Below are 20116 nucleotides of genomic sequence, written 5' to 3' on the forward strand. Positions count from 1 at the left end.
CCAGCACAACATGCAGATGCTCAATTGGATTGAGATCTGGAGAACTTGGAGGCCAAGTCAACACCTCAAACTTGTTGTGTTCTTCAAACCATTCCTGTGCGTGTTGTGTATGAATCCAATGCGAGTTCAGCCATACAATCTGTATGGCTGAATTTGCATCGCACAGACATCGCATGTGATTTTTAGAGCAGTGCGCTCCGAATCCCATGTAATGTCTGTCATCGCACTGATGTGAACCAGGGCTAAGGGCTCATACATAGGGGTGTCTGTGGCTGTAAAATATGGGTGTATTTCCCTACCTGAGAGCCACTGATGCTGCTTACAGCCACCCATAGAGAGCAATGGCTGTACATGGTATGCACCAGTACTTGTGCAATGCTGCGCATGCATACGGACCTATGACCCTGGACACAGACTGCCTTTGTACACACGATCAAGTACCACCTTCTGCCTGCGTACAGCTATTGCTTTCTATGGGTTGCGGTACACAGCACCCGTGGCTCTCAGCTCAGTGTGGCATGCTACCAAGATCTAAAAATCAAGGTGTTGTAGCCAGTCAGCTATTTTCTTTCATTTTCTAATAACTTCTTGAGAAAAAAAGATTGTGAATCATATCTGTATGAACTTTGCCTTTATCTGGGTTATTACCCCCACCCCTCCCATGTTGTCATCTTTATTACACTTGCTTTTTCTAGGAATTCTAAGTACTTGGCATTTTGATTATAAACACTAATCAGTACAGATATTCCAGCACTGAGCAATCAATCATTATTACCAATTAAGATTGTCTGCCTGCTACTTCTCAGTTAAAAAGGCCCCATTCACACGGGCTTTCCGATCCGGTCCGCCTGTCAGTTTTTTCAGGTGGACTGGATCGGATGCTCCATGCAGCCCTATGGAGCAGCGGTGACACCCGCTGCTATCCAATCTGATCCTGTCCATGAAATCCAGACGGATGGAAACCCTATTTTATATCTGTCTGGAGGTTCGGATCGGATAGGTCCATTTTCATCCGATCTCCCATAGAGGAGAGCAAGGATCTGACAGGTCTGTCTCTGCACAGAGAGCAGGGATGGACCTGTCATCCACCTGCTCAGGGGGGATCGTCGTATCAATCCCCGCTGAGCAAAACGGAGTCCGCCGGGCAGAAAGCCTGTGTGAAAGTTCTCAAAATAATTATTTTAGGGGCTTTCTGACCGGCGGACTCCGTTTTGCTCAGCGGGGATGCAATCCGCCGATCCCCGCTGAGCAGGCGGATGACAGGTCCCTCTCCGCTCACTGTGCAGAGACAGACCTGTCAGATCCCCGCTCTCCTCTATGGGAGATCGGATGATAACAGACCGCCCGTCCATTTTCATCCGATCCGATCCTCCAGACGGATGGAAAATAGGGTTTCCATCCATCTGGATTTCACGAACAGGTTTGTATCGGATAGCAGCGGGTGTCAGCGGAGATGGTCTGCCTCCGCTTACTTTGCAGAGACGGACCTGTCAGATCCCTGCTCTCCTCTATGGAAGATCGGATGAAAACGGACCGCCTGTTCATTTTCATCTGATCCGATCCTCCAGACGGATGGAAAATAGGGTTTACTTCTGTCCGGATTTCACGGACAGGTTTGGATCAGATAGCAGCGGGTGTCAGCGGAGATGTCATCAGTGATGTCACCGGTGACATCCGCTGCTCCATAGAGATACATGGAGCATCCGATCAGGTCCGCCTGAAAAACTGACAGGCGGACCGGATCGGAAAGCCCGTGTGAAAGGGGCCTTAGTCTTGATCAGGAAAATGTCAACACTTTTTTACGTGGAGTACCCCCTGATTGTTTCTGTACTCAGTCACAGACCTACAGCTGCTTAGATTTAGGGCTATGCTAGGGGCCTAATCACACTTACACTGTTGTGTCAAAAGTATTGGGACGCCTGCCTTTACACCCAGTGCAGCATGGATGTCACTAGGCCTCTGAAGGTATGCTGTGGTATTTGGCACCGCAGAGTAGTTAGTAGAAGATCCTTTAAGTCCTGAAAGTTGCGAGGTGGGGCCTCCATGTCTTTTTGTTTAAAAGTGTGTCTATGGGAATGTCTGACCATTCTTCCAGAAGCGCATTTGTGAGGTCAGGCACTGATGTTGGGCAAGAAGGCCTGGCTTGCAGTCTCCACTCTAATTCATCCCAAAGATGTTCTATTGGGTTGAGGTCAGGGCAGTCAAGTTCCTCCACCCCAAACTCGCTCATCCATGTCTTTATGGACCTTGCTTCACGTGTGAGAAAAAAAAAAAATTTTGAGGCCCCCCACATATACTCACGTACAAACCTAAACGCAGGCATCAGGGTGCCTACACGTGAAAACGTTGATTGCGATACACCTGTTCTATATTGCCATGAACGTAAGAGCAATAATTCTAGCACAAGATCTTCTCTGTAACACTAAACTGATGACCTATAGGAGGCTTTAGAAGGGCCCCCTATAGAAAATACAGGGTACTGAAGTATGTCACCATTTCACAGGTGCACACAAATTTAAGGTTGGACATGTTGGGTATCCATTTACTTGGTGCAACCTCGTCTTTTATATTTCACCAAAAATGTGGGTCGTTTATTATGTTTGTTTGCCCTAAAATACACCTTAGTGTGTTTTTTTTTTTTGAACTTTTGTGGTAATTAGAATTCTGTCTATAGGCTCCTGAGATGTAAATCTGGCCAGCCCGCAAGCTAGCAGAAAAAAACTTTGCATGTGGTTAGCTTTAGTTCTGTTTAGCCACTTCCTGCAAAATCACATACATCATTTTGCTGAAGTGGATGTACTGAAGTGATCCCTGTACCGTTTTTTTAGAGCCCACGGTCGGCTTTCAAGTAGTAATAACCGATGTGGCTAAGCAGCCGCTCAGCTGTTATTACAAGGAACAGGAGAAGTCGCCCCCCCTTCTGCCGCATTGTGCCACTCCGCCTGGGTCTCCTGCCCAATCGGGAGACCCGAGCCACCAGCGGGCATATCAGCCGGCTGGCTGGAGTCCCCAAAAAAGGTAGATTAGGCTTTGATCGGGTCTCCGGTGTAGAAACCTGAAAGCGAATTCACAACATCACTTCCGGTTTACTCCGCAGCCAACGGCACCGATTTTCAAAAAGGCCAGCATTTGAAAATGCAGATCTTGGCATTTGAATACTTTTAAGTGCAGAAGAGAAGTCTGGGGTCTATTAGACCCCCGATCCCTCCATAAAGAGTACCTGTCAATGCCTATTACTGTCACAAGGGATGTTTACAGCAATAAAAGTGATCAGAATTATTATCTTTTATTTAAAGCTGAGTTCCGGCCATGAAAAAAAATTTTCAATAAAAATACCCCCGGGACAGTCAGGGCTAGTACATTCCATAATGGATAGCCTCTGTATTGTCCCGGGTCGCACTTACCTGCAAGAAGAAATACTCACCTTTAAAATTTCTTCTCCAGCGTTGCCATCTCGGACGTGGGCAGCTAAAGCCAGCACGATCCTCTTCTGCGTCCTCTTCCGACCTCTTCGGTCCCACGATGCACTGCACCGGCCCCGCTCGTCACTTCCGGTGTGGCACCGCATTCCTCCACAGCTTCTGGGCATGCCCAGAAGCTGTTTATCAGAGAATGCGGCGTCGCACCGGAAGTGACGAGCGGGGCCGATGCCGTCGCATTGATTCCTGGGAGCGATGACGTTCAGTCCCAGGAATCATTGCAAACCGGAAGTGACGGCGCGGGCCGCGGCCCCGAGGGAGGAAGTGGAAGAAAGTTGAGTATATTTTTCTACTATAACAAGGTAAGTAAAACAAAAAAAAAATTGTAACTATCCATTTCCTTTTCGGGTGACTAAAAGCAAGCGGATGATCGATTTTGTGGCCGGAACTCCGCTTTAAAGGGACAGCGTGCTCGCGCGCCAAAGAAAATGCATACATTAGTCGTACCCGCAATTGTAAACAGTATTCAGATCACACATATGAGATATTGCCACGATCTTAGAGCGAGAGCAATAATTCCAGTACAAGACCTCCTCTGTAACTAAACAGGTAATCGTTAACATTTTTTAAAGAGGAAGTAAAGTCAAAAAAAAAAACCGAGAAAAAAAAAGCCCTGTAAAGAGAAAGGCATAATGAGCTAGTATGCATCGCATACTAGCTCATTATGTAGTATTTACCTTAAAACGAAGCCCCCGCCGTGCCGCCACCTCAGCGACAGGACGGCGACATGTCCTGCCGTCCCGCTTCCGGGTTCGCGTCCTCCGGCCATCTGATTGGCCGGAGGCGCGATTACATCACTCCCGCGCATGCGCGCGGGAGCCGCCGTTCACGGCACTGAGCTCTGAAGGAACGGCACGGGTGGCCTTTCCCTCAGAGCGCCTGCGCCGATGACGTCATCGGCAGTTTATAGCACCTATTTATTTTATAGGTGCTTTTTATTTATAGGTGCTTTTTATTTTATAGCACCTATAGGTAAGCCTTAATATAGGCTTACCTATAGGTAAAAGTTATACAAGAGGGTTTACAACCTCTTTAAAGCGTCGCCTATGGACATTTTTAAGTACCGTCGTTTGTTGACATTCCACGAGCGTGCACAATATTAAAGCATGACATATTGGTATTTATTTACTCGGCGTAACATATTGGTATTTATTTACTCGGCGTAACATCATCTTTCACATTATACAAAAACATTGGGCTAAGCCCCCGTTCACACTGGGGCGACGCTACTTCGCCGGGCGACCTCACAGGTCGCGGCGCGCTGCTCGCCCCCCACGACCTCGGAGCGGCCGGCACGGACTTCATAACATTGAAGTCTATGCAGGTCGCTCCGGGTCGCCCCAAAGAAGCTCCGGACCCTTTTTCTAAGTCGGAGCGACTTGTGTCGCTCCTATTAGAACGGGTCCATAGCTTCTGTATGGCAGGCGACCTACGGCGACCTGTCAGGCGACCAGGTCGCCCCAGTGTGAACGGGGGCTCACTCTACTGTTTAATTTTTTTTAAATTCATTGAAGTGTTTTTTTTTCCAAACAAATTGCATTTTGAAAGACCGCTAAGGAAATACAGTGTGACATAAAATACTGCAACGACCACCATTTTTTTCTCCAGGGTCTCTGCTAAAAAATGGATATAATGTTTGGGGGGTTCTAAGTAATTTTCTAGCAAAAAATACTGATTTTAATTTGTAAACAACAAATGTCAGAAATAGGCCTGGTCTTGAAGTAGTTTTAGTGTTGTTTGGAATTTTTATGGCAGCTTCCTGTAAGAAGAACAGACTGTAGTTTGTTCATGCTATAAAAATGAATTTGCTGCCCATGTTATCAGATAAGGATACATAATGTCACTAATATGAGATAGTTCCTGTAACAAGCTTTAATGACAGACCGAGTCTATTAGTGTGAGTTCTTCTTCTTATCTGTCTGTTCTTTTCATTCCTTTTAGTTACCATTATATTAATGAAGCGTAGCACAAAGCATGCTGGGTGTGACCCTGTACTCTGCCCCATGTCGGTTCTTGGCCATTATCATCAAAGGAACAGAAAGAACAATCCCCATTAAGGGTAGTGAGCATACAATGATATTTATTAGTACTAGACTTCCTTCCACAATAAAATGCCGTTATAGTGCTGGTTCACACATAATGCGATGTCAAACATCGCATGTGTTATTCGCACCACACTGCTATGCAAATCACATGCGATGTCTGTGCATTGCAAATTCAGCCATTCAGATTGTATGACTAAATTCGCATCGCATTCGGACCAAAATCGCACAGGACCCTTTTTTGGTCCGCACCAGAATCAGAACACCCATGCGATCCGATTCACACTGCGATATGAGAACTGATCTGTGGGTGTCGTTAGCTTTGTGTTGACATCCCCAGCGATTCGCATATGGCAGTGTGAATTGCCTGCGAGTCGAGTGCGATGTGGGAACCCGTAGGGGATTCGCAGGATTCCCGCATCGTATATGTGTGAACTGGCACTTAAAAGCAGGTGTAGTTCCATTATTAACCTTTTCATGGCCTGTAAAAAGACATATTTTATTGCTACTATTAGGCAGGCCACTCATGCTTCGAATCTCAAGTTGTTCAGCAGGAACTGGCCGAGATTCAAACCATTAATGGGCAGGCTGAATGTATAAAGTTGAACGATCGATCAACCTGGGTATAACCAGCCTGCCTGGATTCTCTTGCGATTATCACTAGCAGCTACTATAGCAACTGGCGATAATCACGGTCTTCTCCCAGCGGGGATGAGTTCCCCTGCCTGCCTCTACCGGGAGAAGACAACCACATTTACTGCAGGCGGCCAGCTTGGGCAGGCTGGATATCATGCACGTCATCCTGCCTGTTCTAGGCTTCCGCAGCCCGGGGATCATGCGATATACAGGTTGCATTTTAACGCAACGCAGGTCAGTGCAGCATTGTAGTGCGATCATGACACATTAAAAAAAACAATAGTTTTTTATGTTTCTATGCATCGACCTGCATTTTACAGGTGCGCTAAAACACAGATCAATGCACTGTTGTGAGTTAGCCCTAATACTGTTATTACATGAATCATGTGAACTGTATTACAAGGTGATGAGTAAGGATCTATTTAGCTGCAGGCAAAGGTCTCGGATGTTTATCCAACACATTAGAGTAAGCACCTTTTTAGTACTACAAATATTTTGCAAGTACTCTCTGGTGTGTGTCAGTTTATTTCAAGTGCTTCTCGTAAAGTGCGCACACCTGATGCCTGTGCGTCTGTATCTAAAACAGTCATTTCCACGCATTGTCTTCTGCTTATACAGTTTAACATCGAGGCTCCGTTCACACCCGAGTGTATCATTTTCAGGCGTTTTTTCAGGCATTTTTTTCAGGCGTTTTGTCAGGCGTTTAGAGACAGGCATTGACATCTAACAAAAACGCTTGTAATCTGCCAAACAAGAAGCTCATATACTTTTTTAAACTTCAGGCATTTTGCTTCAGGCAACAAATCGCTCAGACGTGAACAGGGGCCATTGAAATGAATAGGATTTTGCTTGTTGGGCGTTTTGAGACTTGAGAGATGAGCGTTTTACGAGCTGAAAAACGCTCAGGTGTGAACAGGGCCTAAGGCTACTAGACTGATTTGCCTCCGGCCCAGTTCGCCCCATAAAACTGGCACTTTACAAAAAGTGTAGCACAAGCCGGCAGGGACCCTTTTCGTGCAGGAGGCGGCTTTTTTTTTTTTTCATGCAGGGTGAAGCTTTTTTGCTGCCCCCCTGCAAAGTGTCACCCTGGGCCTTGTCGGCCTAAGACAAGATACAGCACTGCTCCTCCCCCCTTGCGGAATGCCCCATAGCAAGCTGCTTGCTCTGTTGGCACTCAGTCCCTCCCCCCTGCTCCCTCCTCACTGGCTGTAATTGACAGCAGTGGGAGCCAATGGCTTCCACTGCTATGTCTCAGCTAATGGGGAGGAAGAGACCCAGGAGAGCCTTTGCTCACATACACATTGCTGGATCGGGACCGGGCTCAGGTGTGTAGTGTAGTGCATAGACTTCTGTTGTATGACGTCCCAAGCAATGAATTTGGCAGTGCAAATCACACTGATGTGCAGCTTTGATTGATTTTAAAGCCGCACTGGTGTGAAGGTGGGCTTAAAGCGGAGTTCCACCCAGAAATTTTTTTTTACATAAAAAATACCCCGGGGACAGTCAGGGCTAGTGCATTTAAGCAACAATAGCCTCTGAACTGTCCCCTGTTTCACTTACCTTTTAGAAGAAATACTAACCTTGAAAATGTCTTGTCCAGCGCTGCCATCTCAGGTGTGGGCAGCTGAAGCCGGAGCGTTCTCTTCGGTGTCCTCTTTGGTGACGTCGGAGTCCCAAAATACCCTGCACCGGCCCTGCTCTTCACTTCCGGTGCAGAAGCGTCTTCCCTGCACAGGGAAGCTGTTCAGCAGGGAATGCCGCGCCTGCACCGGAAGTGACGAGAAGGGCCGGTGCAGGCGCATTGATTCCTGGGATCAACGTCGCTCATCTCCCAGGAGTCAATGCAAGCAGGAAGTGATGTCGGTGGCCGTGTCCGCTGAGGGAGGAGGAGGAAGTAAGGTAAGTATATTTTCTTTAAAAACAAGGTAAGTGAATAAAAAAAAAAAATTAATTATCCAATTGTTTTTCAGGTAATTTAGAGCAAGCAGACGGGTAAAAGTTAATTTTGAGGGTGGAACTCCACTTTAAGCTTCTAGGCAGATGTAAAAGACACAAAGTAATGTAGCTCTGTAATCACTGTTACATCATTAAATGTACTGTATCTATTAAATACACGCAGCATAAGCAGAAGTACCTGAATTTGACCTAGTATTAGCCCTTAGCAGTCCCTATACAGCAGGGCTGGGGTGTGAGGGGAAGAAGCAGTAAAAAAAGCCATGTGTTCATCAGTTCATGTGTTGACAAGGAGCATGCGGATAGGAGGAAAAGCTGAGTGACAAAGAGATGAGCTCCTTACTGGGCTGCTTCTCCTTTCACTTTTCAGTCAAAAGGTGGCGCTTGTCTAGGATGAGCTGGCTCAGTGGAAGTGGGTTGAATGATCCCAACCATTAGATTGAGGACATCTAGCTGCAGAAACAAGTACTACAGGGGAAATCCCTGAAATTAAGTGGAATATTGCAGCGAACGTTGGTTTCGTTATTTTATGTTTTAACCACTTAAGGACCGCCCGCCATAGATTTGCTGAGGCAGGCTGGCCCTCCTGCGCGAACCGATGTAGCTCTACATCGGTTGCGCACCTGCAGCTAGGGGTCAGATTGCCGCCGAGCACCCGCTATCACCCCGTGCTGAAAGAGAAGGACGGGCAGCTGTTGTAAACACAGCTGGCCGTTCTTCTCTCAAGAATGATCACAGAGCGCCTGTGATCCTTCTATATAGTATCACAGGTCTCTCTGATCATTTCAAAAGCCCATCCCCCATACAGTTAGAAAACACTCCCCTAGGCTTACATTTAACCCCATGATCACCCACCCTTCCCTGCCAGTGTCATTATTACAGTAACAATGCATATTTTTAGCACTGATTACTGTAGTAATGTCACTGGTCCCCCCAAAAGTGTCAAAAATGTCAGGGGTCAGATCTGTCCGCCGCAATGTCGCAGTCCCACTAAAAATCGCAGATCGCCGCCATTACTAGTATAAAAATAAAAAAACAATAAAAAATTACATAAATCTTTCCCGTAGTTAGTAGACGCAATAACTTTTGCGCAAACCAATCGAAATACGCTTATTGCGATTTTATTTATTTTTTTTACCGAAAATATGTAGCAGAAAACAAATTGGCCTAAAATGTTAAAAAATTTAGATTTTGAATTTTTTTTTTTTTTGGGAATGTTATATAGCAGAATGTGAAAAAAAAAAATATATTTTTTTTCAGAATTGTCGCTCTTTTTTTGTTTATAGTGCAAAAAGAAAGTAAAGTATAACTAAGGGCAAAACTTTTCTTTAGTTTTGGACAGAGTGCAGTGGCGCCGCGTCCTTAACAACTAATGAGTTATTGGCTGTCAACAGTTCTTAAATAGCTAAGGGACGAGGCCACCCAGAGACATCACCTGGTGGCACCATCCCTTGTGACGTAATCGTCCTGTGCATGCCACTCACTCGTCCTCTCTCTTTCCTGAAATGCCAGGCTGCATGCTTGGATAAGGGTCTGGTATGGATTGGGGGGGACCCCACGCCATTTTTAAAAACAAAACTTGGTATGGATTGGGTTGGGGAACCCCAACCCGTTTTTTTCCTGATATTTTATTTATTTTTTATTATAATTGCCTGCAATTCCTTTTTTCACATTTAGCTGTCAGCAGGGAACCCCGCTGACAGTTGATGACTCATGGGTTCTTAAGGATGCGCCGGCCCACTCCTTAACAACCAGGTAGTCACAGTTTGTTAAAGAGAAAAAAACGCATGAAAACTGCATGCAAAAATACATAAAAAATGCGGGTTTAAAAATGCAAAACACACCACAAAACGTGCCTGGAAAAATGCATCAACCGCAGACGCATAGATGTGAACCTAGGGTTAAACATGACATTTGGTTGGTAATTCTAGTCTTTGCCAAGAACCCTTTACTAGGCTCAGTACACAATTGGGTGGTTGGCGTTAGTTGTGGCATGCATGGCTCAGTTGGATTCAGCATTTGGCTCATGGTTGATTACTGATCTTTATTGCCCATTGGCAATTGATTCTCTTTTGTGCTTTACGGTGGCTAACGCGTTTTGAACACTAGGGGCTAAAAAAAAAAAAAATTACCTACCTGTATTTTCAATGGAATCTTTTCCCTTCTTGTTAGACTCACAAAGCATGAGTGCTTCTCAAAACGCACTATATGCAATCTCCGAACACTCAGAAATTCCATTTGCTATATTTAGCACATTAAAGAAAAAAAATCGTGCCTACAAGCACAGACTCTGGCCAAGGGATGAAATCTGCAGTGAACTGCAGCACATATATTGCCGCAGGGAGGTCGTTAGACTGTGCTCTCCATCAGAATAGATTATGCTCATAATATTGTTTGCATGCATAAAATTACTGTTGCACTGAAAATTGTATTTCCCATTATCAGAAATGCATTCTAGTTTGTGTTTTTTTTTTTCAAAACCACTCTGTCGGGTTAACCAAAAACAGAGATGAAACATGCCCTTTAATAGAAGAGATATTGTACTCTGCTTTCCAGCAGCCCCTGTCTCCTACACCTAGGGGCTCTTTCACACGGGCGATCCAATCAGATCCGCCTGTCAGTTTTTTAGGCGGATCAGATCGGATCCTCCATGCAGCTCTATGGGGCAGCGGGTGTCAGCGGAGACATCTCCGCTGACACCCGCTGCCATCCGTATCCGATCCTGTTCGTGAAATCTGGACGGATGGCAACCCTATTTTTCCATCCGTTCAGTAATCGGATCGGATCGGATGAGAGCAGACAGGCGGTCCACTCTCATCCGATCCCCCATAGAGGGCAGCGGGGGCTGAGACACCTCCCTCTCCGCTCTGCAAGCGGAGACGGAGCTGTCATCCGCCGGCTCAGCGGGGATCGCGGATCGATCCCCGCTGAGCAACACGGATCCGCCTACGGAGGCGGACCGTGGGAAAGAGGCCTAACATTGCAGTTTCCATCAGTGTCTTTGGCATTCAGCACTTCTGGGAGTGTCTGAGGCCTGTGTCCCCCACCACGTGCCGTTGTTCCATCAGGGGAGAAGATTAAGGCATTGTCAAGGAAAGTTCTGTGGTCTGTTTGAGATGTTATAAGTACCTGTATGCAGAGGCATAACTAGAACCTTCAAGGCCCCAGTGCAAGAAGGGCCCCCCTGACCAAGAGGCCCTTTCCATTGGTCCCGGGGGCCCTTCCCTTCAAACCCGGGCCCTTTACTCCCATCCTAGGGGCCTTTATGAGCCCTGGTCCAGGACACATAAGGTTGCACGACAAATCAAAAGACATTCATTTCAATGAGTGCCTTCTTAATCAATGCGACTCAAGTTGCAGTGACAAAAAAATAAGGTCCCTGCACTACTTTTCTGTGACTTTGGTAAGATTTAAGTGCCATAGACTTCAATGTTAAATCACAAAAATTGCAAGGAAATTACAAGCAAGTTGTATGACTTTAGGGTCAGAGCAGTATGAACCAAGCATAGACCACATAGCGCCCCCCTCCCCGTGGTGGCGGAATGCCAGAGCCCAGTCGCAAATGTGACCTTTGAGACCCTGGTAGTTTCGCTACAGCCTGTATGTTTTACTCTTCCACATTCCTTAGAAGGCATACTTATTAAGTTTATTAGGTTTGGTTAACCTCCCTGGCGGTATTCCTGAGTGTGGCTAAGGGTGGAATTTCAGTGCCATTAGCGGTAACCCCCGAGCCACATTCGGGGTACCGCCAGGGAGAAATCGCTGGATCCTGGAAGAGGTTACTTACCTTGTCCCCAGGATCCCGCAATGTAATTCGGCAGTTTACGGCGGCCAGATCTTCCGCCTGATGCTGTGAGCGTCGCAGGGGGGGGGGGGGGGTGTAACCGCCGGCAAGTGAAACACACAAATACACTGATATATTGTAATCCTATTGGAATACATTACTAAATAAAATAAATTGACCTTAGTTTGCCCCCCAGTGCCCTTGCCTGCAGTTTTACTGTAATACATATATATATATATATATATATATATATAAATATATATATATATATGTACGTTTGTATATATAGTATATATGTTTGTGTGTGTGTGTATGTATATGTATATATACATATATATATATATACTTTAACTTATTTATTATATTATAATTTATGATTTTGTGTTTCAAACTTTATCATACCCGAGATGTTATAAAGAAGAACGCACAGTAAAAGAAAATCATATGTAAATAGTTGGTTTGGGCTGCTCGTCCTTAAGAATTACATGCAAAATAATGGTACCACTTTCAGGACCTAAAATCTGAAATAATCATACCGCCAGGGAGGTTAAATACACATCGCGGAATGAAGTATTGTTTTTGTGTCTTGTGGTATGAAGTACCACAAGGGGAATGTATACTGAAAATGATCTACAGTGCCATGAAGTTCATTGCTGATGACTGCTATGGCTGGGCCGCTTGTCACAGTGCTTTGTGGTTTTCATGGTAAGGACACTGATGTTTTCATACTGGGGCGAAGAGCCATAGGCTCAGAGCAGCCCGTGTTTGTTTTTGGTGAAGTCTAAGCTTAACGGATTATATAGCCAAATTTTTAAATACTCTGTAAATCCGACCCTAGTTATAGAAGCTGAACATTTTTTTGTCAAAACCACAAAGCAATCCAAGACATAATGGATAAAGAACGACAGATTTTCTGCATCTCATGTGGAATTCTTTTGGGATGATAAGAATACAAGGCATAAAATTGTTTTGATTGATCACACATGGATGTAATCCGAAATAGCCCAACTGAACGTAGTGGAAATATCAAGACATTGCTGCTTTTTTTTTTTTTTTTTATTCCATTGGTATTCAGTTGCAATTGTTCCTCTTTATTGGAACCATTATTTTTTATTTTAACCTCAGTATTCCCAAATTCTTGTGGTCAATTGAACTCATGGATGGTAGATTGATTCATTTCTGGCAATCACTTTCAATAAATTTACAATTACCGGAGGATGAAAAGTGGTTTAAATTGTCTGAAAATTACTGCCTTAATGTTCAATTTTATGGGGGATGATCTTAGATGCAGGTCGTCACACAATGGCCCATAAATAGTAGCTCACACAATGGCCAATAAATAGTAGCTCACACAATGGCCCATAAATAGTAGCTCACTTGCCAAGCTCTATATGCCTCTGGCTACCCTTAGCACAACCCAAACAGCAAATGGAGTAACTCTCTTCCCTGATGCCTTCAGACCAGGGGCAGGCAACCTTAAAGAGGTGGAGATCTACCTAAACAACATGGGAGAATACAAAGATCACCGGGCCCAGTGTCGCCTCCTCGCAGCTGATTTAAACCTCTAACTGCCGTACTACCGTCTCACAATCGCATGCATTGCACGTCAATCATGGGTTTAATTCAGGTAGTTCACCAAACCTGTAGGATATAATAGAAAACTATGACTGAGCACAGCTAAGCTGCAGGTACACTGCACTGCACCCACGGTGTGGGTAAACCATAGCACATCAGTGTGAAAGCAGCCCTATACTATTATATTATGCCCAGTGCATTGCTTCACATTGACCTGAAGATCTCTTCTTTCCTGCTACTGGCACCACTCTGGAGACCGCTAGCCTGGGTAAGAGGTGAAGTGCAGTTGGTATCACTCCGCAATGGACAGGAGCCAGCACTACACAGGAGGCATTAGCTTAGGCTCCTTTCACACTTGTAAGACCTAAAAGTCCTATGATTTTGCCGCAATTTTTTTGCCGCCATTTTGACGTGATTTTGCGGGGATTTTGACTGGACTTGAAGCAATGCCTGTGAAATCTTGAGGTCGATTGACCTCAAAACGCATTAAAGTTGGACCAAATTAGTGCAGGGACTACTTTCAAGTCGTTGCAACTTGAGGTTGCACAGATTTTAGTGGTACTCATTGAAAATCATGGAGTACGACTTGTCTTGCAACTTGCAGTGTGTGAAAGGGGCCTAATGCGGCTCTTGCTCCCTACTACAGCTCTAACTTTACAAGTAGTCCCTTTGCATTGCACTCTGTTTGATGCTCTAGGATGGCGGGTCAGCAAGCCCAGACCATGATCTACCAGTCACCTGTCCGCGATCTACAGGTTGCTGGCCCCCCACTTTAAACTATATAAAAGTCAAATTTGGTTTTTGAAAGGGAAGGGCTAGAAACCCTGGCAGGTTTTTATCGCAGCCTGTGTCATCCTTTAGTATGTTTTTCCTAGTGCAGATGATGCTCAGATGCTTCTCTAAATCTGATTGGTTCTTGGAGGTTAACTCTGGGGTCTAGCAGTTTGGTTTTAATTTGGGATTGACTAATTATCGGCAAACCGATATATCGAGGGCCGATATGCCCTTTCCCCGATATATCGGAATCGGCTCCTGAGGTTACCGATATTGCCGATATTTCAGGAAAGTGCTTGTACCGGAGTGATGCCGGCAGCTAGAGGCATCACCCCGGTACCGGCGTCCATAGCCGATGGTTTGCTGTCTTGTAATGACAACCGATCTGTCATTACAAGGCTGACGACAGTTGGCTGTCATTGCAAGGAGCGGGAGGGGATGTCCCCCTCCCGCCACCTTCTGCGGCTCGCCCGGGTCTCCCGTCCCACTGGGAGACCCCGCCAACCTGCCTGCACGGACGCCGAAGAGAAGACCCGATCAAAGCCGCATTCGGCACTGATCGGGTCTCCATGTAAAAATCCAGAACCCCAGATCCCTCCACAAGAGTACCTGTAAAAAAAAAAAAAGAAAAAAAATCTTTTAATGTACGAAAATATTGGCCGATACCGATATGCGATGACCAAAATATCGGTATCGGCAATAAAAAAACGATATCGGTCGATCACTAGTTATAATCCCTATGTGAAACTTTACCTGCATTGACTTTGCATGTCCTCCTTGTTATTTGTGAGCTTCCTTTCAAAATCAGGAAACATATTGACTGGAAGTTAGTGTGTGTGTGTGTGTATATACTGTACATGTGTTTGACAGTGATAAGGACATTAGATTAAAAACTCCACTGTAGTAGGGTCTGAGGTGAACCTCTTTACTTCATAAAGCACTTCAGAATTGTTTAGGCCTCATCTGTAAATAAACTAAATAACTAAAGTAGTTTATATTCTATTGTACATAGAATTCCGACATTCTCAAAACGTTCCCCGTCGATTATTGAAGCCACTGTCTGTGCCAAGTGACAGCTCCAGTTACAGTGATTCAGATTTTTGGCTGTATCTTATGTAAGGAAAACAGATGTGCTTGTTGCATTAAGTCAGTAGGAAATACCTGACAATGTTCCAGCGTCCGGCTGAAAAGAAAACCTAACCCTGCGATCAATATGGGCTTTGAGTGTTGAGTCTTTGCATTTTCCTGCATTATTATAATATTTATAGCACTAAGCCTAAGGTGGCAAGAAGACACAGCACTAGCCTGTTCATAGACTGGTGCCCAAATATGCACCAGGCCACTCCTATAGCACCTTCTGTGTACAGTAGGAAAATTTAGTTGGGGTCTTCTCTAAGCGGAGGAGCCAGGGTTAATTTGTTTAGAGTTAATTCCCTGGTGTCTCCCCCTGGCTTCTGAAAATGCTGAAGGGTTCTAGAACTTAGAGGGCAGAGGAGCAGAGATGAGGTCTCAATATTTATGGAGTCTCCTCCAATCCCTGGATGAGGACAGGCCAGAAGGTGGAGAGAGAGGCCATAAATATTCTGGAGCCTGGCCATGTGGGAGCAAAGTCCAGGGTCCAGCTGCCTGGAGGGGACCCCTGTTCTGGGGGGCTCTGCCCCTGGGCAGAAGGAAGGAGACAGAGAGAGAACAGCAGAAGCCATCCTGGGAGCCTTTGCGACCTGTCCAACAGAAGGCCTGTTCAGCAGTCCCATGTGCCACACGATTCACCTAAGGGACTGAATGAGTAGCTTCTTATGCAGAGCGGAATGGACAGAGCCCCCTTTCCTCTATGGATGGTCAGATGGAGACAGACCGCCTGTCCGTTTCCATCCAACTGTCATCTAATGCCATCCGCCACCAGATAGATGAGGAACAAATCCCCATCCATCTGTTTTTAGCGGACAGGATCAGATCGGTTGTTGGGGGGGAGCAATGAGGAGCAATTGTATAGGGAGCAATGGATGGTCCACTCAGGTCCACCTGAAAAACTGACATCTATCTGTTTTTAGCAGACAGAATCAGAACGGTTGTAGGGGGGAGGGGGCAATGAAGGAGCAATTGCATAAAGAGCAATGGATGGTCGACTTGGGTCCGCCTGAAAAACTGACAGGCCCGATTGGTCCGCGGGTGTGAAAAGGGCTTAAGGAGTACAATACAACATGGGTGGGGGGGTGGGTTGGTTGGAGGGGGTCTTTATACAGGCACTGTCACTTTTCCTTGACAGTGCCTTTTTATAGTAGAACTCAAGTCTGGAGTTTTGTATAGAATGAGCCAAGATTTTACTGTTCTCTACGTCTACATCTCGAAGATGTCCCCTCATTTCCTTTTCTGATAGCTGCTGCCAACAGGCAGAGGAAATGAGAGAATATCTCCCCAACAGATTTTTTGTTCCTGACCAGGCTATGCAGTTCCTAGGGGGGAGGTGTAGGATATCGTGATGCTGTCTGCCAGGAATGCCGGAATCACTATACTGGCTGAATAGAATTAAATATCATTTGACAAGTAACACAAGTGTATTGCAGCTGCGTATTGCACAGGCACACTTATACAAAGGGATGAGCTCCCTATTGTGCTGCAATGTTCATAGAGAGGCTTGGTGGGTCATTGAATAGGCTGTTATGTGTACCGTAAATGCAGACAGGCCCAGGACCTGGCTGTGCTGTCTGGCAATAGTATCTGGATCACATAATTGGCTGAACATATGTAGAAATCCTATGGCAGGTAAAACATTTTACATATACACATTTTACTGTGGATTATGTTTGGAGTTCAGAATTACGGAAATAGTTTGCCATACAATTTTGGCTTTTCCCTCGAGTCTAGATACACATTTTTCTGTCTATGTTTCCAAAATATTCCAGTTACACTGTTGTTCTTTGCTGCTTATGCTGTTCGTAGGACTATATTTGGATTATGCCTCAGACATTTCTCAGGGAAACTTTGTTTTATTACATGCTAAATTTGAAGTTGTACTTTTTATGTTTAGCCAGTGTAAACAGGGAATGAAGAATTTAACTTGTATTTACCACTTTTAGGGATTTTGATAAAAACGCATTTATATAGTAAGGTAAAGAGCTATGTTGTAGTACTATACGTCCCAACAGCCAATTAGGTCTCAAATATAGTTTTTTTATATATTTCCACTTGCTTTTTCTGGAACATCGTTCTGCATGTTGACGGAAACCACTGCAATCCAATGGTGAACAAGCTGAGGCTTGTTCAGCCAATTAGGTCTCCAAAACAATTTTTTATATTTCCATTTGCTTTTTCTGGAACATCATTCTGCATGTTGACGGAAACCACTGCAATCCAATGGTGAACAAGCTGAAGCTCATATCTAAAAGCCAACAATCTTTTTTGCCAGCTTGTTGGTACATTGCAGCTTGACAAGACGTGGTATCTTACCAGTTATGATCACTGTAAGGACTGGGGCAACTTCACAGCTTGGTATCTGTTCTATTGTCCATTTACTTACTATGGCTAAGGGGCCTGAGGACAGGTGCGGTCACATGATTTTAGATTTTCGGGTTGTCATGGGTTGGCTTTTGGTTGGGGGCTGCTGGAGAAGGCCAGTCCTATAGCCTAAAGTAAGTAAGGACTCATTTTTATAATTACTGCAGGGGTATTTATAGGAGGTATCAGTTTTTGACCCATAAGGTAATACAACCCAAATACATCCCCCAAGTTTGCCCTAATACCTACTGTACTGAAGAGGAAAACTACATTTCTTTCAATCATACCCCCCTTTTTCTTTGTTTCTTGCTCATTGACCTTGTTCTCCTGCTCTGTTCCTCACCTTCTGCTTTAAACATGCATGGGTGGGTGAAACAGAAGCTAGAAGCTGTGCAAGAGGTTGGTTTCACACATGTACCAGCACACAGTCAACCAGCAGTATGCATGCTCTAGAGCAGCCATGTCCAACCTGCGGCCCGGAACCGCAGGCAATGCGGCCCACTGCCCCCTGACAATTTTTTTTTTTTTGCTGGGGACGAAGGAAGGCAGGTCAGGGGCATGGCCACAGTGGCTTCCAACTAACTGTAGGCAGAGGCCACCTCGGAAGGGGGGGGGGCGCGGCAGTGCGGGAAGGGCGCGGCGGTGTTTTATCACTTAACTATATTATATATTTTATATGCGGCCCGAGAAAATTTCTCTACACTCAATGTGGCCCAGAGAAGCCAAAAGGTTGGACACCCATGCACTAGAGGGTGTCCACAATGCTGCTGCAGATACACAAGCTCTGTCAGCACAGGAGGTCCATTACTGGCAGCATCAACTGGTCAAAACTGAAAGAAATTAACTCCCTCCATGCAATCAACAGTAGGTAGGCTGCTGGGGGAGTTTACGCACACTTTTAACAATGGCAGTGACAGGACACTGAAAGTCTCCCACCAAGTGCTTCTAGTGCCTTCTGCATCTGCAAAATGCTATACATTGGGGTTGATTTACGAAAAGAAAATATACTGTGTACTTTGCAAGTGTAGGTTCTCCACAGTTTAGTAAATGAGATGAAGCTTCACTTTCCAAAGAATACCCAATCACATGCAAGGAAAATAAAAAAAAAAATTTTTTGCTTGCTCATGATTGGATGATGCAAGTGAGCAGAGCTCTGTAGCTACTGTACTTGCAGAGTGCGCAGTGTATTTTCCTTTAGTAAATCAACCCCATTAGGAACACTGGCTACATCAAGTAAAATTGAGAAGGCTCCCATAAGTGTTTTAGGAATGCTATAAAAATGCTTAAAGGCTTAGGCATCATTATTATACCTTAAGCCTATTATAAGTTGGCAAGTTCAGTAGGTTCCTTAATCTTATTTGAGAACATTGTGTGCGTGTAAGATAATTCCATTGTCACAATTAAAATTTTTATTTTCCTATATAAAGATTTAGCTAAAATACAGCATGTGTGCACATAGAGAAAAATGTAATGGTAACAAATGCAGATGAATATTGAAACGTCACATTGCTTAGCATAGATAAAAATAAAGGTTTGTGGTTGCCCAACACAAACATTTTAGCTTTGGTGTACAATGACATGGTATAGTACATACTAACTACTGATCTATGTTATAAAGTTCACGGTCCTGAACTCTGCTCCTGGATCTACGTAGCAGGCTCATAGATGGTGTGTCGCTTAAAGTTTAAATTTTTTCATTTTAACCTGAATCTAGGTACCAAGCTCATAGATAGTCTGTCTGTTGAAGTTCAAAGTCCTGAATTCTCCTCCTGAATCTAGGTACTGGGCTTATCTATAGTCGGTCTGTCTCTTGTAGTTTGCATTACTTAAATCTGTTCCCGAATCTAGGTACCAGACTCTCTTTTGAAGTTCGAGGTCCTGAATTCTGTTCTTGAACCTAAGTACTAGGCTCATGGAAGTACTGAATGTTGTAGTCCAACAGTCAGGGAGTTAGAACAAAGAGCAGGCAGTACAAGGCAGGAGGGGTGTTGGGCGCTTGTGCCAAGGGGAAAGGACCCCAGTGCAGCAACAGATGATAAGTTGAGACTATCAGGGACTGCTGGAGACTAAGCTCTACAGGTGCTGATGTGATTCAGGGCAGCTCTGGTAGGCAAAAGACAGAAATCCCACTGGCAAACAAGGAAGAAAAACAGGCGCCGCTGAGTGTAGCATAAAAGTTTAATACATGAATTGATATAGCAACTCACATGGAAATTAGCTTAGACGTCTGAGGAAGGAGCCCAGTACGCTTGCTCCGATAAGCGTTACGTCACTTCCGGTAAGCTTACGGTTCACCGCAGCCTCTACACGATCCAGCTCCCTCACAGTCCTTCCTGCATTGTCATCTCCTGGCTGCGGGTCAGTCGGCATGCGGACAT

At 45.0% G+C, this 20116-nt stretch overlaps 1 protein-coding gene across 2 annotated transcripts in view; it reads left to right on the forward strand.

Annotated features, from left to right (window-relative positions):
- The window catches only part of CPT1A (carnitine palmitoyltransferase 1A), a 104073-nt gene that overhangs the window by 13022 nt on the left and 70935 nt on the right, over positions 1-20116 (forward strand). The gene's annotated exons all lie outside the window — the stretch shown is intronic.

Source organism: Pelophylax lessonae (genome assembly GCF_965119305.1).
Source record: "Pelophylax lessonae genome assembly, chromosome: 10".
In the NCBI taxonomy this organism is placed as follows: domain Eukaryota; kingdom Metazoa; phylum Chordata; class Amphibia; order Anura; family Ranidae; genus Pelophylax; species Pelophylax lessonae.